The sequence below is a fragment of the Dipodomys ordii genome, unplaced genomic scaffold, assembly GCF_000151885.1.
Source record: "Dipodomys ordii isolate 6190 unplaced genomic scaffold, Dord_2.0 Scaffold157, whole genome shotgun sequence".
In the NCBI taxonomy this organism is placed as follows: Eukaryota; Metazoa; Chordata; class Mammalia; order Rodentia; family Heteromyidae; genus Dipodomys; species Dipodomys ordii.
Window position 1 is genome coordinate 5,540,459 of NW_012267373.1, and position 11,048 is coordinate 5,551,506.

Below are 11,048 nucleotides of genomic sequence, written 5' to 3' on the forward strand. Positions count from 1 at the left end.
AATGTTATCAACCTTGATCTGCCCAGTATTGTGGCACTATGTGCATTTCCCCAGACTTCCCAGGAGCCACTCCAGAATGTCAACTTGGAGGATCTTAAAAATGGTGTCTGGCGGGGCCGGGAAGGTGGCTCAGTGGCAGAGTGCTTGCCTTGCATGCATGAGGCCCTGGGTTCCATTCCTCAGCACCACATAAGCAAAAAGAAAAAAGCCGGAAGTGGCACTGTGGCTTAAGTGGTAGAGCGCTAGCCTTGAGCTGAGGGACAGTGCCCAGGCCCAGAGTTCAGGCCCCACAACCGGACCCTCCCCCCCCAAAAATGGTGTCTGGCTTGATGGAACAAGGGGACATGTCCAGTATTTGCATTTGAATTATAGCAAAGTGCTGTGTCCAGACAAGATTGTTAGTCTTTAGAAATAGCATAATTTTTAAGATATTTTTATTGTAAAGATACTGTACAGAGGAATTACAGTTACATGAGTAAGGTAATGAGTACATTTCCTATCCAGTACTGTTACCCCTCCTTTGTTTTGTTCTACCATCCCTTCCCTTCCCTCCTCCCCAACTCCTCCCTCCCCCACCAAAGTTGTAAAGTTCATTTTCCACATAGTGTCTTGTACCTCTCATTTTTGTTACAATGGGACAACCTGTATCCTTATTTCGGCATTTTGTTATTTCCCTTTCCCTCCCCAAATTATAAAAATGTGTATACAAGATACAGGGCACCAGAATCAAATACACTAAAAACAGGGGTTATACCATGGGAGGAGAACATACAAGAGAAACAAAAAAAAATCACATAGTACATAATATGTACATTAAAAACAACAACAAGAAAGTTAAAACCTCTTGTGTCCCTAACTTGAAGTTAATTTTGCTTAGCATCTTATATTGTCATATGTACATAGCTTTTGACCTAGAAACAGCATAATTTTAGAGGGCAAATCAGAAATACACTACAGAAACAAGAGCTCCTGTTTATTTTCTTTTTTTATATGTTACATAAGTGATGTTGATAAATTGATAGGAATTCATTGCTAGAAAGCTGTGATTACTAAACATGTATACTTCATTCTAATAGTCTTAGACAGTTAACTGTTTGTTTCATCAGTTAACTGATTATATTCCAGAGCCCTTTGTTTCATTTATTTCTTCCCAAAATGAGTTAGGTACCATTGACCTAGGAGTTTAACTATAGTAATAATACAAAATGATATCAGTATTACTGTTGCTTGAGAGGTGCTGGAGGTTGTGGTGGTGAAGCAGTCCCCCCTGACCCCTGTAGCCCTGTAGGGGCATAACCCTTTGAGCCCTGAATCTGTGTCTTTCTAGTCTAGTATCAGAGCCAAGGATCCTAGGAGCCCTGCACCCAGGCCCTTACTAGTAAAGGAAGAGCTCTTTGCTGATTTTGTGGTGCTCACAGTGAACCTCTTGTCCCTCTTGTGCTGCCCATCGCAATGAAAAAAGCAGCAGACTTTTGTAGTTTGATCTCCTACTCTCTTAGTCTGTCCTTAGTAATACCTTTCTGTGGACTGAGTCTCTCCAGTTATCTTCTCTACTCACTTTTTCCTCTTCTTCAACCTTCTCCCCCAATCCCTGGTATTTACTCCCACTCCAGTAAATAATAAAACCACCACCACCTTGCTTGAGTCTGTAGAGCTACTTGGAGTGAAGCTAGAATTGACAGATGGGGGTGGGGGGTTCAATAGTCTAGCCTTTTCAAAGCTCCCCACTATTCCCACAATGAGAAGGGAAGTCTCCTGTTGCTCCAAGTAGGCTGTGTTTCCTAAGGAACACTGTATTTTCTCATCCCCATCATCCATCTTTGGTGATTGGGCTTTGTATGCTTGCTTTTTTTAAATGTGTTTTGCTACCATTTGGAACTCTAATTTTTTAGACAATTGACTTTATGTTTACAGAAACTATTGTAGCATGGAAGGACCATATTTTTAATGCCTTGTTATTTGTGTGTACAAGCTTCTAATACGTACCACACACTACACAGGTAGCCCAAACCAAAAGAAAGCTGTGAAGGAGAAGAGAACTCGCTGGCCCCTTACTCATTTCTCCTCTACACACACATACACACACACACACACACACACCCCTTTTCAAAATAAGATTCAACAAAAAAATTTACAGTGTTTCTTAGCATATGTATATGAGAACCCTGGCTATATCAGCACGCTACAAAGTGGGAGACTTAAAATCTTTTTTATGAAACTTATGTAATCTGCTTACAAAGATGAACTAAGAGAAATAAATAAAGACTTTGATGTAGCGTAAGTCTCTTTGTTCAAGGTATTGTGCTAAAGTCAGGTGCTGCAGTTTAAAATGTTAGAAAAAAAAATCTAGACAAGGTCCTTGCACTCAAAAGCTGGCTATTTCCCTGGGAGCAGATAGTAATGTAAGGTCTGTGGTAGAAAGATTGATTCTAGGGGAGGAAATTGGACAGGAACTTTAGAAAGACACTGTCATTAGAGTTACCTGGAGGGACAGATTAGCTTTCTGTTCTTTCAAATGAAGGTAAGGGCACATAAGAGGGAAGAAATGGTGAAGGCCTGGAAGAGGAAGCAGTGCTGGGAATGGCTGTGGTAAGGCTGGGCCTGAGGGAGGAAGAAGAAATGAAACCTAAGACTGAAAGGTAAATTTGGAATGATGGTAGGTGGTTTGGGAGCCAAGTTGAAGGGCTTGGGTTGACCTTGTACTTCACAAGTTTACCAGCGTCCCATCCCGTAGTTCCTAGAAGCAGCTCAGAGATGCTACATGGAGAAATGTCTAGCATTCCAGATTTCACTCTTATTCTAGAAATGATAGCAGCTTCTCTCAACTCCATTTTGTATCTGTCTTTTGAAAAGTGTTCCACTTTAAGGAAAACCAAAGCCTATTGGTATATGCTTGAGACACATTAATTTATTCAACCAATCAACAAATATTTTTGAGTGCCTGCTATCACCAGGCCTTGTACTAAGTTCTCCTGAGAGACATTGAAGGTTTTTGCACTAGTCATAAATTGATGGCCCAAGCATTTGGTCAGCAGTCTTGGCTAAAATCCTACCTCTACTATCCACTATTGTAAGATCTTGGGCAGATCACAGCCTCAGTGGACCCAGTTTTTCACTTAGAAAGCATGAGGCTGGCACACTAAGTCTTTCTTATCTGAGATATTCTAGGAGGGACCTAAGCCCAGAAATTCATGTATATCAATGAGTAAAAAGGAAAGTCGAAGTAAGAGAGGTCAATTAGGAGTGACAGCAAGAAACCCTTGTGAGGCATACTCAGTCTGATAAGGGCTTTCGGTTATTTGTTCAAAAGACAGCATGAACTCTGTGCCAAGCACTGTACAATCACTGGGAACATAACCATGACCAAGACAAAGTCCCTTCCCTGAAGGCATTTTCTGTTTCAGGGTAGCAAATGCCCTAGGAACATGACAGATAGATCTAGAGATGCAGATTGAACTCATTGCATAGAAAAGTGGTTGGGCATATTAGAAGTGTGTGAAGTGTCAGGAAAGAGAAAGCAAAAAAGGGATTTGAAAAAAAGAGTTCCAAGGATATAGGACCTAGGGAAACATTCTGTATTTGTACCATTCCTTAATAGGAACTAAGTTCTATCAAGTTAATACCACAAACACAACCTTAGCCAAACCCAGAATACTCTCATGTGGCTAAGAAGCTAGGACCCACCAGAGGTAATGTTAATTTAGATATCCAGTTCTCCTCACCTGTATCACTCCTCTACGCAAAGCAGTTATACCAAAGCCACATATGGCTTTGTGTATTTTTTAAAAAATATATAATAGCCAGTCTATTTGGTTTCCTCAGAAAGCTCTTTGCTAAGTACCAATGAAGTGTAAAAAAAAATGGTAGAGGTGGCTGCCTAAGCTGTTACGTCTCAAATCTTTTCCAAACCAGCTGGTGCTTTTTTTCTGTTTCCCCAAGTAATTGGAGCAGATCCAGAAACAAATTCTGAGAGCCCCAAGCTCTTCCTTATTTATCCTTCAGTAATTACATATCGCAGGTTGTCTTCCCTAGTGGAGGGTGAGGCTGAGTAATTAGTCTCCCATTGTCTTTGCAGGAAGTGACATCTGTATGACTCCTGGGGAAGGCCAACTGTTGACCACCTGGTTAAAATAATTTGGAAAGTATTCAGCATTTCCTTTAGTTCATTGAGTCCAGCTGATTTTAAAAAGTTTTAAAATGCACAAATGAATGATGGTTATGAGGACTTGAAAATACTACAAAGGGATCAATTCCCTGAGCAAAATGAGTATTTAAACTTGGTCTGGTCTCTCTGTAACTTCCCTGTCTGGACTCTTCAACATGTGGACATGCCCAGTGCCTTGGCATCGTGCTCTTTCTACAATGTTTTGTTTAGGAATTAGTTCCTCAGAAAAATTTCCAACTGCAGATAGTTGAAAATCCAACCGAAGAAGGCCTACATAAACAATAAGAAACTTATTGGAAACTCAGGGGTGCCACAAACTTCAGGTTGAACTTATGTAATAACTTGAACTATCTCTGGCTGCAGCAATACAGCTACAGAAGTTCCAAGCATTACACCCACACAACATTCAGAAGGAAGGAGTTCTCCCAGAAGAATGCAGAGAAGCTCCCAGCAAAACATTCTTCACATTTCATTGGCTTAAAATTGAGCCACACATCTTGAACCAATGGCTGGTTTCTCTTGATTAGAGGCTCTCCAGTTTTAATGTATACACAGATTACCAGGTTCAGATGGAACTTCATATCCAACATTTCTAAGAATCTCCAGCACAGTGGCTGGAGAAACATGGGGACTCTTTTAGAAAGAAGGAAGTGGGTATGATCTTATGGAAATGAAAACTGTCTCAGGTATCCTTGTTCCAAGTATGTAATTAGAAGATTGCCTTGAATCTAGGAAGCACACAAATCTGTGGTATGTATTAGAAGCACAAAGTACACAGGGTTACACATTCTTGTGTGGGAATACCCATAAAAATGTTATTACTCATTTATGACAGGGTATGCATTATAATTCTAGAAACAGAAGATAAACTAGTCATGCCAGCTTCCCTGTAATCACTGTTATTTTTATTTTTATTGGTGATTAATACCATATTTGTAGTATGTCTCACAAAGACCAAGTTAAATGAAATGGCTCTAAATGTTCTTAAATATAATAATATCACTCCAAGTTCAGCCTTTGTTCTTTAAGTGGAGAGCACATCAGCCTTAGTAGGCATTGGGGAAGAAGCGAACACTCCCACTTGTTCTAAGAGTCACTTGACATGATGTCAGGCATGGAAAGGGCAGCCAGTGATAAATTTTTGCCAAAGCAAATGGTCACCATGTCCTGATAAGTGGTTCTCAGTGGAGAAAAATCATTATTCTTCATTTGAGAAGTATAAACTATTTTGTTTTTATTATTTTTGAAAGAAGGTGCACAGGAATCCTGTGCTGCAGCTATTTAGGAAAAAGGATAGACTGACAGTCCAGAGCCTGTTGTGGAGCAGACTCGGTGGCCCCAGAGTGAACCCTAGCCAACCGTAGAATAGGCCTTCCTGAGACAGTCACTCTGGTACTTGCCATCTGTGACTTCATATTCAAAGACATCTTTTAGGAAAGTGCTTGAAGAGAAGATGGAATTCTACTGTTGTGTCTATTTGATCTGCTAGTTTCCAAACCATAGGCTCACTTTGGTATGACTGATGAGAAACTGGCTTATAGTTTGGTCACTGGTGAATGCCAGACAGTTCTTAACTAGCCTTGTCCATTTAGAAAAATTTATCTAACCAAAACGAACTTTACAACTTTGGTGGGTGGGGGAGCAGGGTTGGGCGGGGGGGGGGGGGGGGGGGATGGGAAAGGGAAACAAAGGAGGAGGCTACAATGCTCGATAAGAAATGTACTCATTATCTTGCCCATGTAATTGTAATCCCTCTGTACAGTATTTTCACAATAAAAAAATAAAAATTGATCTGTTCAAAGGCCCTGCAAGATGAGAAATTCTCAGTTCCCCTGGACTAGCTTGGGAAAACTGCTAGATGTGATGCTGCAGGAAGGCAGGATTATGTGTGTCTCATTCAGGTAGTCCATGAGCTATGTGATAATGGAATAATTGAATGTCTGATATGTTCCTAGAGTCCTATAAGTCAGCAACACAGACTAAGCATTCCATCTCTGAAGAAAAGAAGAGAGCATTTTGTTGACTGAGCTTCAGTCTTTTGTAATTTGAGTATAGGACATTTAGGTGCACAGCTACATAATGAGGACCTCATAGGCTGCCAAAGAGATATTAATATTAGCAAAACTCATGTGGAAAAGCAATATTATACTCTAATTTATTGATTGAGTCAAGCAGCCCTCATGAATGCCTTCTTACTGTGCATGCTGATATTCATGAGAAGAATGAGAAAATGAGCATTTCCCATAAAACAGGAAGTACTTAAATAAAATATAATTTATTTATTTATTTATTTTATTTTTGCCAGTCATGGGGCCTGAACTCTGGGCCTGGGCACTGTCCCTCAGCTCTTCAGCTCAAGGCTAGTGCTCTACCACTTAAGCCACAGCACCACTGTGGCTTTTTCCACTTATGTGTTGCTGAGGAATCGAACCCAGGGCCCCATGCATGCCACCTTCCCAGCCCCAAAATATAATTTTTTAAGAGAAAGAAGAATTAAAATAATACCAAGTTTGGAAAAATCAAGGTAGAAACATTATGATCATTATTAGAGTTTTGCTATAAACTATCTAGCTATTGAAAGAAGCTCCTTCCAGTTTTGTAAAGTATGTAGTATCATTATACTTTTCTTCTTTTGAATCCTGTGCTTTTTGTCTATTAATTTTAGGCTTTTAAAAACATTCTAAGAAATATGTCTATAGATTGTCACAGTATAAGTGATGAAAGTGATTGGGTCTCCTACTGACAGAGAGAGGACAGAAGGATCCCAGGGAGGAGACAGACCTTCTAGAGACCCAGCAGCAAGACAGGTGACTAGATTTTCCAAATCTGGTGAGAACATGTAGAAATAAAGCTGGGTGAGCTTGAGTCCCAGGCAGACATGATTTCACACATATTGTGTAGGTAAGGGGAAGTAGTGGAAGGCATGTTTGCCAAGGAAGGACTAGACAAGTTGTGCTTGAAAAGGATGCTTTGCAGAGCCCAAAAATTTGGTGGGAATGGTAGAAACTAGAGGCCAAGGGCTTGGTTTCTGCAAGGCCTGACCCAGACCATAGAGTGTCAGGATGAGAAGGCAGAGGAGCAATGAATCCTAGCACAGTGCTAGGATTTAGGTCCTGATGTGCAACAGAAGAAGGCCATTTGAGGAGGCCTCAAGCCTGGGGAATGAGGACAATGATGATAGAAGTTTGTTTGTTGAGGGCTTACAATATCCCAGGTGCTGTTAAGACTTTTCTGTATCATTTGTATACCATTCAGTTGATATTATTTAATCCTCATAGCAACCCTATGAGGTTAATGCCATAGTCACTATGCCACAAACAGTAAAATGAAGCCTAGAAAAGTTTGCAGACTTACTCAGGGTCTTACAGAGAACTGAGGAGAAAGGAGGGTAAAAGAAAGAAGCATTGCTTTAGGAAAAATGTTATGAGTTCAATTTTAGATACTTTTCTTTGATAATTTTAAAGGATCAAAATTCAAACCACGTATAAGCATGGTTTGTATTTGTCTTGTATTTTCTTTCTTTCTTTCTTTCTTTGTCGGTCCTGGGTCCTGAACTCTGGGCCTGGGCGCTGTCCCTCAGCTCTTTAGTTCAAGTCTAGAGCTCTACCACTTGAGCCACAGCGCCACTTCTGGCTTTTTCTGCTTATGTTTTGCCGAGGAACCTAGGGCCTCATGCATGAAGGCAAGCACTCTACCACTGAGCCACCTTCCCAGCCCCCATTTTTTCTTTCTTTATTTGCTTGTAGTGAGGTAATTTATAAATTGTTTTCATTTTCCTGTGAAAAGCAAAGGGGCAGAACTTGATAATTGGAATTCTGTATATTGATGGATGTCCAAAACAGAGAAAGAGAGATCACTATTTCCAGAGAAGCACAAGGTGATTAGATTATGTCTGTTGGATGATTGGTTTTGTCTTTTGTGATATTTTTTAGGACCAGTCCTGCTGCTGTATTAGAAGACATGTGGTGTATATAAAGTTTGTGATAGTTGGTGGAAATTTTGGTATGTATTGGTGCATTTATTTCTATTACTTTTTTATTTCTATTACTTTTTAAAAAATAAAATGTTACTAATGTATTGGTACATTTATTTATATTACTTTTTTAAAAAATAGAGTGTTATTATCAAAGGCAAGCCGTTGCCTTGGTCTGCACATCTTTTACATCTGTAAAAATCTTAAATGGAATGGAGTTTTGTAATTGAATGTCATAATGAATTGGAGCTTTCTGACAAGTGGATATTTTTCTTTTTTTTTTGCCAGTCTTAAGGCTTAAACTCGGGGCCTGGGCTTTCCCACTTGAGCCACAGCTCTCTTCTGTTTGTTTGTTTGTTTGTTTGATGGCAGGGGGTGGTAATTAGAGAAAAGATTCTCATGGACTTTTCTGCCTTTCCTGGCAAGAAACCACAATCCTCAGATCCTTCTATCCCAATCTCCTGAGTAGCTAGCCAGAGGCACCAGCTTTTAAAAACTAATCTTTTTCTTCTGGTTATTAGAGTGGTATTTTCTAACATATAAGATTGGATTTAGGAAAGAGGTTGTAAGGTAAATAATATCTTTGCCAGGCCCTAGTTGCTCATACCTGTAATCCTAGCTACTCAGGAGACTGAGATCCAAAGATAGAGATCTTAAGGTAGCATAGGCTGAAAAGTCCATGAGACTCCATCTCCAAAAAGTTGAGCTTGAAGGTATGGGTTTAATGGTAGAGACCTAGCAAAGCAAGCAAGCCTAACAAGTGCTGGACTCTGAGTTCAAACCCAGTACTACCACCCCCACCCCCCACCACCCAAACACACAAAAATGCTCTGTCAATTTAGTGTATTTACTAAGCCAGCTATGTAATACAAATAACGAACTTACAGACCAAAAAATAATCTCCAAAACAGGGAACTTTTATGGCCTATACATTAAAATGAAAGAAGTAGGAAATTAGCTGCTTGAAGAATGGAAAATCATCCAACTATTAGCAAAGAGCACAAAAGTTCACACTATATAAAGTGATTTTTGAGGTGATACACAGGCTTTCACCCAGATTTGATTACTACATTGTCCACATGTGTGACATTATTATACTGTATGCCATATAGATGTGCAAATATTTTATCTTAAAATAACTAAACACAAATTATTTTAGAAAGACATCATTAACATTATTCCATTTCTTAATTGTGATTGTGTTGATGAAGCTGTGTTTTCATGAAAAATCACAGAGCTGTATGCTAGAAAAGATCAGTTTGTTGTATGTAAATTACACCTTAATTTCTGTCTTAGTTTCTGAGGCAAAATCTCACTGTATAGCCCAGATGTCCTTGAAAATACAATCTTCCTACCTCATCCTCCTTAAAGCTGGTACTATAGGCATGTATCACCACACCAAACTTAACCTTAATTTTTAAAATGGAGAAAAATAAACTGCTAGACAAAACAACTGGTAACAACTAAAGAAGCCAGTTACCTTAACTTGATCAAGAGAAAGAGAAGGATAGAAAAGAGAAGGAGATTGGGAAGAAAGAAAAACAATGATCTAAGGAACATAATAAATATTTAGGGATTTTTTTAATCACCTACTGGTATTAGTCAGTCTCTAAGCCCACCCATTTTTCCACATACCAGTCACCAGCTGAACTTCCCACCATTCATTCTTGTACTTTTAGTCCTCCAATGTGATGTTCATATCTTTTCTCACCCTATGAACCTCTTGGAGGAGACATCTGCTTTACCATGCCTCTCCTTTGCACATGCCAAGTAGAGAGAACTGTGTCTGAATGGTCTGACCCAGACACATTGCCTCAGTAGATGATGTTAGTAAACACTCAAATTCTAACCTCATTCAGTACTATCAGTGCTGAGGGCTAGTGATGGGTTATGAAGGATTTCTGTTGAGCAGTCTTCTAAGAATGGAGCTCTAAAATTTCCATTCAGGAGGATAGTAGTCCAGAAATTTGGGTGAGCAAACCTATCCTCTTTGATGTACTAAATGATTGAGTGGGAGATAGCAGTAGTGCTACTTATTAATATTTTGAGGTGGAAGTGTGTCAGGATGCCTCACATGTCAGGAAGTTTGAAATTCTTAAAATCAATAACTTGTGAATGCCTTGAAAATTTTAGACTTCGTTTTTCCTGGCCATATCAGGGGGCAGGAGACAAATAATTACAAAAGAGAGCAGTGGTTCTCAACATGGGACAGTTTTGCCCTCCAAAGGACATTTCGTCATTTCGGAGCCATTTTTGGTTGTTAGAACTGAGGGAGAAAGTGTATACTACTGGTATATATAAGGATAGACACCAGGAATGTTGCTTAAGTATTCCAAGATGTATAAGAAATACACACACACACACACACACACACACAGAATGATCCAGCCCAAAATATTAATAGTGCTGAGGCTAAGAAACTGATGTTAGCAATAATGATAAAAAAATTTAATGCCTAAAGTAATCACCATTTTGAGGATTCACATTTTTTAAAATATTTCAACCTTGAATTATATGAATGTAAGAGTGTAAAAAAGTTTGTTCAGTTGGGTACCAGTGATTCACGTCTAACTATTCAGGAAGCTGAGATCAGAGGATCTCAGTTCAAAGCCAGCCCAGGCAAGAAAGTTGTGAGATTCTTATCTCTACTAAAGTACCACAAAATCTGGAAGTGGAGCTGTAGCTCAAGTGGTAGAGTACTAGTCTTGCACACAAAAGCTCAGGGACAGCACCCAGACCCAAAGTTCAAGCCCCAGGGCCAGAGTATGTACACACTGTACACACACACACACACACACACACACACACAGTTTGTTAAGAATTCTGAGAGCTAAAAGGCTCATAAGAAATTACCTTTTTTCCCATGGTTTCCCTTATTTGCAATATCTAGTATATGTATGAGTCAGATAA

General features: G+C 39.5%; 1 protein-coding gene across 1 annotated transcript in view; it reads left to right on the forward strand.

Annotated features, from left to right (window-relative positions):
• Fyn (FYN proto-oncogene, Src family tyrosine kinase) overlaps positions 1-11,048 on the forward strand; it is a 195,528-nt gene that overhangs the window by 75,964 nt on the left and 108,516 nt on the right. The window contains exon 3 of the mRNA XM_013032792.1: positions 8,098-8,167. The gene's annotated coding sequence lies outside the window, so the exon portion shown is untranslated. The remainder of the gene's footprint in view (positions 1-8,097; positions 8,168-11,048) is intronic.